At 44.1% G+C, this 9,662-nt stretch overlaps 1 pseudogene; it reads right to left on the reverse strand.

Annotated features, from left to right (window-relative positions):
• Window positions 1–2,394: 2,394 nt before the first annotated feature.
• LOC147644473 (uncharacterized) lies at window positions 2,395–7,236 on the reverse strand (annotated as a pseudogene).
• Between the last annotated feature and the right edge of the window lie 2,426 nt (window positions 7,237–9,662).

Genomic DNA, 9,662 nt, shown 5'->3' on the forward strand with positions numbered 1-9,662 from the left:
AGTTAACAATGTGATGGAGATCTATGCTTGGAGTGATTCAACGATTAGTTAAGCATTGATTAACAGTGGTCAAGGTAAGATCAAATTTATTAAAAGAAGATCCGAATGTCATGGAAATTAACAAATACCGAATGGAATCAGGTGAAGTCAGAGTATAATCCAGCAGACTTAGCATCAAGAGGAGTTAATTCTAGCCAATTGACAAACTGTGATCTTTGGTGGAAAGGTCCAAAATGGCTAGTTGACCTAAAAGAGCTTTGGCCTCGGCAGCAGTCTGTGGAAGAGCCTGCCTTAATAAACACATAATTAAATGGCGTAATAAGAGATCCAATTTACAATCTAATAGAAAAATATTCCCGTTTAGAATTACTCATTCATATAGTAGCATACTTAAACAAATTTATTCAGATGGAAACCAAGAAAGAACTCTATCCATCCTTTCTCTCAGTAAATGAGCTAGGGCTAGCTTAAATAATTGTTATAAAGAAGAAGCAGGAATACCAATTCAGTCAGTTCGATAAGGTGCCTGAAAACCAGCAAAGTAATAAGGACAAATAATACATTTTTGGATAAGAATTGGGTGCTTGGAGTGGGAGGAAGACCCCTAAACTCAAATTCAGGATTTACGGTTAAGCATCCAATCATTTTAGAGAAATGGTTCCTAACAAGGTTTTTATAACCAATTCTCATTTAGAAACATTGGAAGGAGGTATAAATCTAGTGCGAAATTACCTTCAAAGAAAGTATTGTATTTTCGGTCTACAAATTCACAGAAAAAGTGTTTTACAGAATGTGTAAAGTGTGCATGATATAGGCAAAACACAGCTCAACAAATAATTAGTTAAAATATAGAGTTACCATGTCATTTCCATTCTTAAATACTGTGTTGAATTATGAAGGTCTTCATTTTGTCAAGTGGCTTAAAGAATCGGGTACAAAAGACATTTTACCAAAGCCATACTTTTAGAAATGGTAAGCGATCTAACTTCTGATGCATTTTTAGCAGCTCTTAGAAGATTCATTGCTAAACGAAGGAAATGTGACAATTTCTATTCTTCTATTCTATTCCATTCTTGCGCTCTCGTTTTTTGTTAAAGTTTGAATCTAACCACCGGGGTTAACTTAAATTTTCTAATTTGTGTTTATAACTTCCCGTTCACTTTGCGTGTGCATGCAGCTATTCTAATGTGTGTATATAATTGGTTTTATTTTCCAATTTAGTTGTGCTGCTAGTGCTAGCTTTTGCATATTTAGCATTCCTTTTTGTGCCTTCTTCGTCTAGCTTTTGTTTGCGCTGTCGCAACATCTAAACGTTTTATCTGCTTATCTCCCACGCTCTCCCGCTCTCTCGCTCTCGCTGTGACTCTTCACTTCTTTCTTCATAGCTCTGTTGTTATTTTTTCGAAGTACAAGTACAGTGGTAAGTCCTTATAATGTCCGGAAATATTGTCTGTTTCGTCAAAACCTGCAAAAAGGTAATTGCTGCAGGTGACCTTACAATCGGCTGCTGGCTGTGCGACAACGTCATGCACGCCAAGTGTATTGGAGTTGCAGCTCGGACGGTGGACGATGTAAAAAAAAACATCGGCCTGCGTTTTTGTTGTGAGGCCTGTCGCGATGTAGAAAGGGAGATGATGTATTTCATGCGGCAAACCAAAAGCGGTTTTAAGGGCATGTTTTGAGGAGGGCATTAATTTATGCCACCTATTAAGCGAATTGATTTAGCGAGGGGTTTGTTTTGTGTTGGCGTAAAATTAGTTGTGTTTTAATTTGTGCGTGCTTGTGTGTGGCTTTGTTACAAAGTTTTTTGTGTGGTTTTGGTTTCAAAGTAAGTGAGCGAATGAATCGAGAGAATAGATAAGCCAAACAGAAGAGCTGCGGCGGAAGACCTTTCAAGCCGGCTTATGAGTTGGAAAGCTTCTGCCGCAGCTGATCGCTTGTTTACATATAATGATTTTAAACATGTTTAATATTAAATCTGATGCTTCTGCTCCCGACATGCTCCCCCCGCTGGATGCGGCACGCTGCCAGATGAGGTGGTTTCCAGGGGTAGAACAGCTATTTTGCCAACAGCCCTTTTTATTAGACCGGTGGCTGTCCGAATGACAGCGACGCGGGCCACACCGTCAGCTCCATGGATTATGCTCTCCACTCTGCCAAGGCGCCATTGAAGCGGAGGGATGTTGTCCTCCTTGAGCACCATAATGCTATGCGGTAGGATGTTGGGCCTTGATGCACGCCATTTCCCACGCTCTTGTAAAAGCGAGAGGTAGCTGGTACTCCACTTCCGCCAGATGATTTGCTGAATTTGGCAAACTCGTTGCCAGCGGCTCAGACGATCGATGCTGAGGTGCGTGATGTCGGGCTCCTCGATTGTGGCGAAGGAAGACCCAATCAAAAAGTGACCAGGTGTAAGGACATCCAAATCGTTAGGGTTTTCTGAAATTGGACAGAGCGGTCGAGAGTTAAGCATCGCTGAAATTTCATAGACTAAAGTGCGAAGCTCATTGAATGCGAGAATAGTGTTGCCAACGACCCGATGAAAGTGATATTTTGCAGATTTGACGGCAGCCTCCCATAGGCCGCCGAAATGAGGCGAACGAGGGGGAATAAATTGCCATTTGATCCCGATGGATGATCCCGAAGGCCTGCTGAAGATCGCTGTTTTGAGGGTCGGCGAGAAAAAGTTGCCTCAGTTCCAGCAGCTCGTTTTTGGCTCCAACGAAGTTTGTAGCGTTATCGGACCATATTGTGCCAGGCTTGCCCCTTAGGCTTATGAAGCGCTTGAGGGCAGCGATAAATGAAGCAGCAGACAAATCCTCCACCAGCTCCAAATGGCAGGCTTTAGTGGCGAAGCAAACAAATATTGCGATATAGCATTTGACGGGTGGCCGGTTTCTGACTTCAGACTTGGAGTAGAAAGGACCACAGAAATCGATTCCCACTGTGACAAATGGTCGACTTGGCTGCACGCGGTTGGATGGCAAGGGGGCCATGATGTGCTCAGCTAATTTGGGCTTTAATCGAAAGCAGCGAATGCATTTGTTGATAGTGGCGGCGACTATTTTTCGACCACCAATTGGCCAAAACCTTTGCCGTAAAGCCGCCAATAAGCTCTGCGGGCCTGAGTGAAGAAATTTCAAATGATAGTGAGCTATGATTGCTGACGTGACTGGATGATCCTTGGGAAGCAAAATTGGGTGTTTTGCATCATAATCCAATAATGAATTCTGCAGCCGACCGCCAACTCGAATAAGTCCCGATTCATCGCAGATTGGATGCAGCGAGTACAGCTTGCTTTTTGAGGAAATCTGCCTTTCGGATTGCAGGGCCTTATACTCCTCAGCTAAGTTGACGAGCTGGATTCCCTTGATGAGCAGATGCGTGCCTCCCTTGATGTCGTCTACTGTAAGAGGTCCTCGCCGTCGTGGCTCATCCTTGGCTTTTAGCATTAGGAACCGATGTATGTAGCCAAAGACTCGCTGCAGCTTTCCAAAACAATTTTGAAACTTGCAGCCATACGAAATATCCTGGCTTTGCGTCAGCACCAACGTGAGGCGGCGGCGTTCAGGCACATCTACTAGAGTAGGCGTATGAGGCGGCCAGCAAGCTTCGTCTGTCCGCAGGAATGGTGGGCCCTCACGCCACAGCGTCGAATCTAAAAGTTCGAGCGGAGTACATCCTCTGGATAATATGTCAGCCGGGTTGTCGGTCGATATATGATGCCAAGCCATATCCTTGGTCCTTTCTTAAATCTGAGCGATTCTGTTGGAGACGAAAATGTTAAAGTCTGATGGGGCCTGGCGAATCCAAGAGAGCACAATTGTTGAGTCAGACCAACAATGATATGTGCAAGGCTGAGAAATGGCATTAGCGATGCTGTGGATGAGTTCGGATAGCAATAGAGCTGCGCATAATTCAAGCTTGGGTATGATTAGTGTTTAGAGCGGCGAGACTCTAGACTTGGAGCAAAGCAAATGTGATGAGTAGGTGCCCCCTGTTTCGGAGCGCACATAAATACAGGCACCATATGCCGCCAAGCTTGCATCACAAAATCCATGAATTTCCAAAGATGAGTCAGATTGCATGATGAAGCGAGGTAATTTTAAATGGCTGACTGCCGAGATTTGCGCGGAGTGTTCCAACCATAAGGAATGCAAAGATTGTGGCAAAGTCTCATATCAGTCGAGCTTATCTTTTTCACAGGATTTGCAGGAATATTTTGAGCCTGGTTATAATGGGCGCTATAAGACCTAGGGGATCGTAGAATTTGGCTACGGCTGATAAAATAGAGAGCTTGGTAGCTGGCTTGTCTGCTACATTTCCGGAGAATCCAAAAAGCAAATTATCGGAACTTGTATCCCAGTACAGGCCAAGTGTTTTGGCGACGTCAGTCCCATCATTGAATTTGAGCATTTTCTCGCGATCAGCCTCAAGTTCTCCTTCAAGCGCTGCCGGCTCATTGGAGCACCATTTACGAATTGGAAATAGGCCTTTTGCAAGTAACGATTTAACCTGCTGCCTGATATAAACGACCTCTTCGATCGAGTCGCTTCCAGAAATAAGGTCGTCAACATAAAAGTCCCTACGCACGATCTTGGCTGCCACAGGAAAATTCTTCTCCTCATCATAGGAGAGCTGCTGTATAGCACGAATTGCTAGGAATGCAGCAGGCTTAATGCCATAAGTGACGGTGTCCAGGGTGTATATTTTAATTTCTTCGCTTGGACCATCACGCCAGAGGATACATTGGAGCAGATTATCAGGTTCGGTGACACGCACACAGCGATACATTTTGCAGATGTCGCCGCATAGTGCCACTTTAAAGGATCTGAACCGAACCAAAGTGTTGAAGATTTTAGGCTGAATGGAGGGACCAGCAAAGAGCAACTCGTTTAAAGAGTATCCAGACGAAGACTTGGCAGAACCATCGAAGACTACCCTGAGTTTGGTAGTCGAGCTGTCCAATTTGTGAACGCAGTGGTGGGGCAGATAATATAGCGGCAAAGCTGACTGCTTGCAAGAGAGCGACATATGTCCTAAATCGATATACTCCTTTATAAAGGCAATATATTGAGCCTTGAGATTAGGATTTCTAGCCAATTTGGAATCCAATGATTTGAATCGCTGCGAAGCACAATGGTATGAATCTCCTAGCATATCGAGACTAGTCTTTGCGGGCAATCGAACTGAATATTGGCCTGACTCAAGCCGAGAATAAGATTGAGCAAATAAATTCTCGCACAAGGCATCCTCATCAGTTGGAGCAGATGACGATCTACAATAGCTGTCAATTTCCCAAAACCGTTTGACAAGGTCCGACAACGATTCAGGTTCCAATTGTACATCGTGCTCAACTGACAATGCGGGAAGAGAAGAGTGTTTATGGGCCGGCGAAGATATGTCACCAGATACTACCCAACCCAATCTAGTTTTTTGCAAAGAGGGAAGGTGGTCGGCCAGCCGTATCTGCCCAACGCAAAGCAGGTCGAAGAAGATTCCAGCTCCTATAAGAATGTCAATCCTTTGACTTTTATGAAAGAGCGGAATGGCGAGGAATAAATTGCTGGGGATGTTCATTCTGAAGAGTTTAGGTCGAAATGCGGCTGATAATTTGTGATGGTGCTAGTCATTATTGCAGCGAATGATGTTCGGTAACCTTTGTTGCGAGATTGTACAATAATATCTACCGCCTTATCAGCCATGAGTGAAGACTCTCCTATACCTGAGATGCATGTATTTGAACGACAAGTTGACAGTTGCAATTGATGAGCGAGTCGAGAAGTTATGAAATTAATTTGCGATGCAGAGTCGAGCAAGGCTCTGCAGGGCACCATTATGCCGGAACGATTTCGGACATATATGATGGCAGTGGCAAGAAACACATAATCAGATTGATGATCTACCGAGGCTTTAGGTGGGGGTGAATTTGGCGAAGCAGAAATGAGCGAGGCACTATTTTGAGGAGCAGAAGTGGATGTAGGCTGCGAGGGTGATGAAGCAGGATTTGACTCCAAATGTAGCATTGTATGATGCTTAGAGCGACAATGCCTGGAGTTCCCAGCTTTGCACTGCTGCAGGCTGTGGCCTTTACGCAGGCAATTTAGGCAAAGATGTAGCCTTTTTGCTTCTTTGTAGCGTAGTGTGGGACTCAAGGCAATAAATTGTGGACATTTCGAAATAAAGTGATCCTTAGAATCACACAAAATACATAATGAGGTGTAGGAGGATGCGGTGCAAGCGTTTTGGACATTTTTATTGATAGTTTTTCCCACCTGGTTGCTAGGTGTGTGGGTTACCATAGCATTTTCAATGTTTTCCATCATCCGACATCTCGTCTCCAAAAAAGCAGCCATATCCGTCCATTTTAGCAGCTTATTGGTAGGCAACCCCTCTTCCCACTTCTCCTGGGTATGCTGATCCAGTTTGGAGGACACCAGGGATATGAGCATTCCATCCGCAATCTCCTGGGTGGTTGCCATTGTGTTAAGGGTTCGCAGATGAGAGTTGATGCTGTCGCTCCATTGCCGCAAACTACTTGCCGACCCTTTCACCACACTAGAAAGCCTGCAAATACATCGTATGTGCGCCTGAAAATGCAAAAGTTTGTTATCAAACCTAGCAGTCAATAGGTCGACTGCCTTCTCATAATTGGCCTCTGTTGGCTCCAGCGAGCGAATTGTGTCTAGCGCGGGGCCATCCAAACAGGAGCGTAGATGCTGGAATTTTTCCAAATTGGTTAGGTCCCCGTTGTTGCGAATGACTGTACTGTACATAGCATAGTAATCTGACCAGTCCATATAAGCGCCTCCAAACCGTGGCAGCTTAAACTCGGGCAGCCTAGTTGCCCGGACACCAGCTCTGGAGGTTGAAGCCTGCTCGATGTTGAAATTGGCGAGTGCAGTCGAATTTATCACTGACACTCGGCGGAGTTTTGCTAGTTCGCGAGATCGCACAATAAATGTTTAGGAAATTTGCACGCACATCACTAGCCAGCTCTAGTAGATTGAGCCTTTCGACAGCTGTTTGAGATTTATCAAAATTATCTTGCATTTGTTCAATAAGCTCAAGCCTGACTTGAAGGTCGGCCTCATCAAAATGAGCCACCTCTTCCGAACCGAAAAAGTCTTTTAAAGCCACTAGCTGTCGAAAGACCGAGTCCGCTTTGGGTTTATAAAAGTCAAAGTCACTATTGGCCCCGGATGGGCACGCAGTAACCGAATCATTCTCTGCCATTTTATTTTTCAAAAAGAGTATTAAAATGTCACCTTGGGTTTGCGACCTATGCAGCTATACCAAACGCAGAGATTAAAGAACGAAAGAATAGCGGAGCCAAGCTTGGCGTTCACTGACCGCGAGCTAACGGTTCTATCGGACCACCAAAACCAACAGCACAAACACAATTTGCACGAAAAGTCTATAAAAGGGCTGCAACTATATGCTAGTGCACAAATATATAAAGATATGCTATGTACTCGAATGTACCGATAGAGTTCAATAGCGATGCAACGATATGCAATTGTATTGTGTGAGCATACGAACTATATATAAGCACTTTTCACCTTTTATTTTAACGAAAACGATTTTTTACGCGATCACGTCGGGGTCACCAATGTTTTGAGGAGGGCATTAATTTATGCCACCTATTAAGCGAATTGATTTAGCGAGGGTTTTGTTTTGTGTTGGCGTAAAATTAGTTGTGTTTTAATTTGTGCGTGCTTGTGTGTGGCTTTGTTACAAAGTTTTTTGTGTGGTTTTGGTTTCAAAGTAAGTGAGCGAATGAATCGAGAGAATAGATAAGCCAAACAGAAGAGCTGCGGCGAAAAACCTTTCAAGCCGGCTTATGAGTTGGAAAGCTTCTGCCGCAGCTGATCGCTTGTTTACAAATAATGATTTTAAACATGTTTAATATTAAATCTGCTGCTTCTGCTCCCAACAGGGCATTTTAACGTGTTTTCGTAAAACTCTTGATATATTCTTGGCGCTGGACACCCAATTTAATAGCCTTACGTTATTAAATGAATCTCCGGCGCAAAAAAACTGCTATTGGTGGGCAACTACCTGCAACGGGCTCTCAGCAGCAGCCTCCCTCGGCACAGCCCTCGACCTCAGCATTAATTCCAAGAGTGCTGAGATCGAGCGCTAGAAAAGATTCGGTACCCGAATGTGCAGCGGGAGTGGCCGTACCGCCGGTGATTTCTGCTTTGTCCCCTGGGGGGTCGCAAATATTGACCCCTCAAAGTCCCGTGCTTAACGATATATCTGCCCAGGGTGTTAGGCCCTGAATACCGGCCGACAATGGCACGGCAGATAACCAATCTGCCCTGACAAAAGCCCTTATAGCGGTTCCACCGACGAGACATATTTTTGTCTCGGCCTGTAGGTATAACTCTTCCCAGGCCTGATGATACCACTGAGCCTCCTACGTCTTCCAATCCCGACCCAAGAAACTAACCTACTCCTTAGGTATTTCCTATCAGAATGCAAGAGGCTTACGTAGTAAGCTTCCTAACTTGTATTCTGATAGCCTTTCGTTTGCTTCTCAGGTTATGGTGCTCACAGAAACCTGGTTAAAGCCGGAGATTCTGAGCTCCGAAGATTTTCTAGCTGTGTTCAATGTATATCGGCTAGATCGCCCTGTCAGACGCGGGGGTGGAGTTCTCATAGCGGTGGACTCCTCACCTTCAACGATGTTGAATTCCTCTGTGTGAAGCTATCTATCAAAGGTAGCTCCATTTTTATTACCTGTTCCTACATACCTCCACTGTCGGAACTTCCTATTTATTGGAATCACCTTTCCGCTATGGAGATGGTTTCCAGTAGACTTTTGGATAGAGACCAGTTGGTAGTTCTAGGAGATTTTAATATCCCTGGTGGTATTTGGTGCTCAAATAATTTCACCAATACTCTCCATACACCTACACAACATGACTTTATTGCTGGCTTGTTTGACATTTCGCTGTCTCAAGTCAACCATGTGCGAAATTCCTTACAGCGCTTGCTTGATCTTTGCTTCGTCTCTGATCCTGCGAGAGTCAGTTTAGCAAGGGTGGCGCCTCTGACGCAGCCCGAAGATCCTTATCATCCAACTTTCGATGTGACTCTTGATATTGGGTGTGACGTACAGAATATGTCTGACCGTCCACCGAATAAAGTCCTATGTTTTCGCAAAACGGACTTTGAACGTCTGAATAATTTTATAACCGAGTTCAATTGGTCCGATCTATGCATGTGTACTGACATGGCTGTTGCCGTGGATATTTTTTACAGTGTCATGAATTCATTTTTTACTGAATGTGTTCCGTTATATTATCCGCCAAGCTCGATTAAACCGCCGTGGTTTACTAAAGAGTTGAGCCGACTTAAAAATAAAAAATCTAGACTGTATGCTAAATTTAAAATCACCGGTTCTCAATCTGCCCTTTCATCTTATTTATCAGCTCGGTCAAACTTTACCGTGCTGAACGCGCAGTGTTATAAAAACTATTTAACTCGTTGCAGGGCCCAGTTCTCACAGGACCCAAAACAGTTTTATAATTTCGTTAACACTAAACGTAAGCCTAAAACAAATCCTTCCTCGCTTTCATTTGAAAATTCTAATGCAAATAATGATCAGGCAATAGCCGATCTATTTTCGCAGTTTTTTCATACAACCTATTCTA

Source organism: Drosophila serrata, unplaced genomic scaffold (genome assembly GCF_035046125.1).
Source record: "Drosophila serrata isolate PLE 108 unplaced genomic scaffold, ASM3504612v1 contig_171, whole genome shotgun sequence".
In the NCBI taxonomy this organism is placed as follows: Eukaryota; Metazoa; Arthropoda; class Insecta; order Diptera; family Drosophilidae; genus Drosophila; species Drosophila serrata.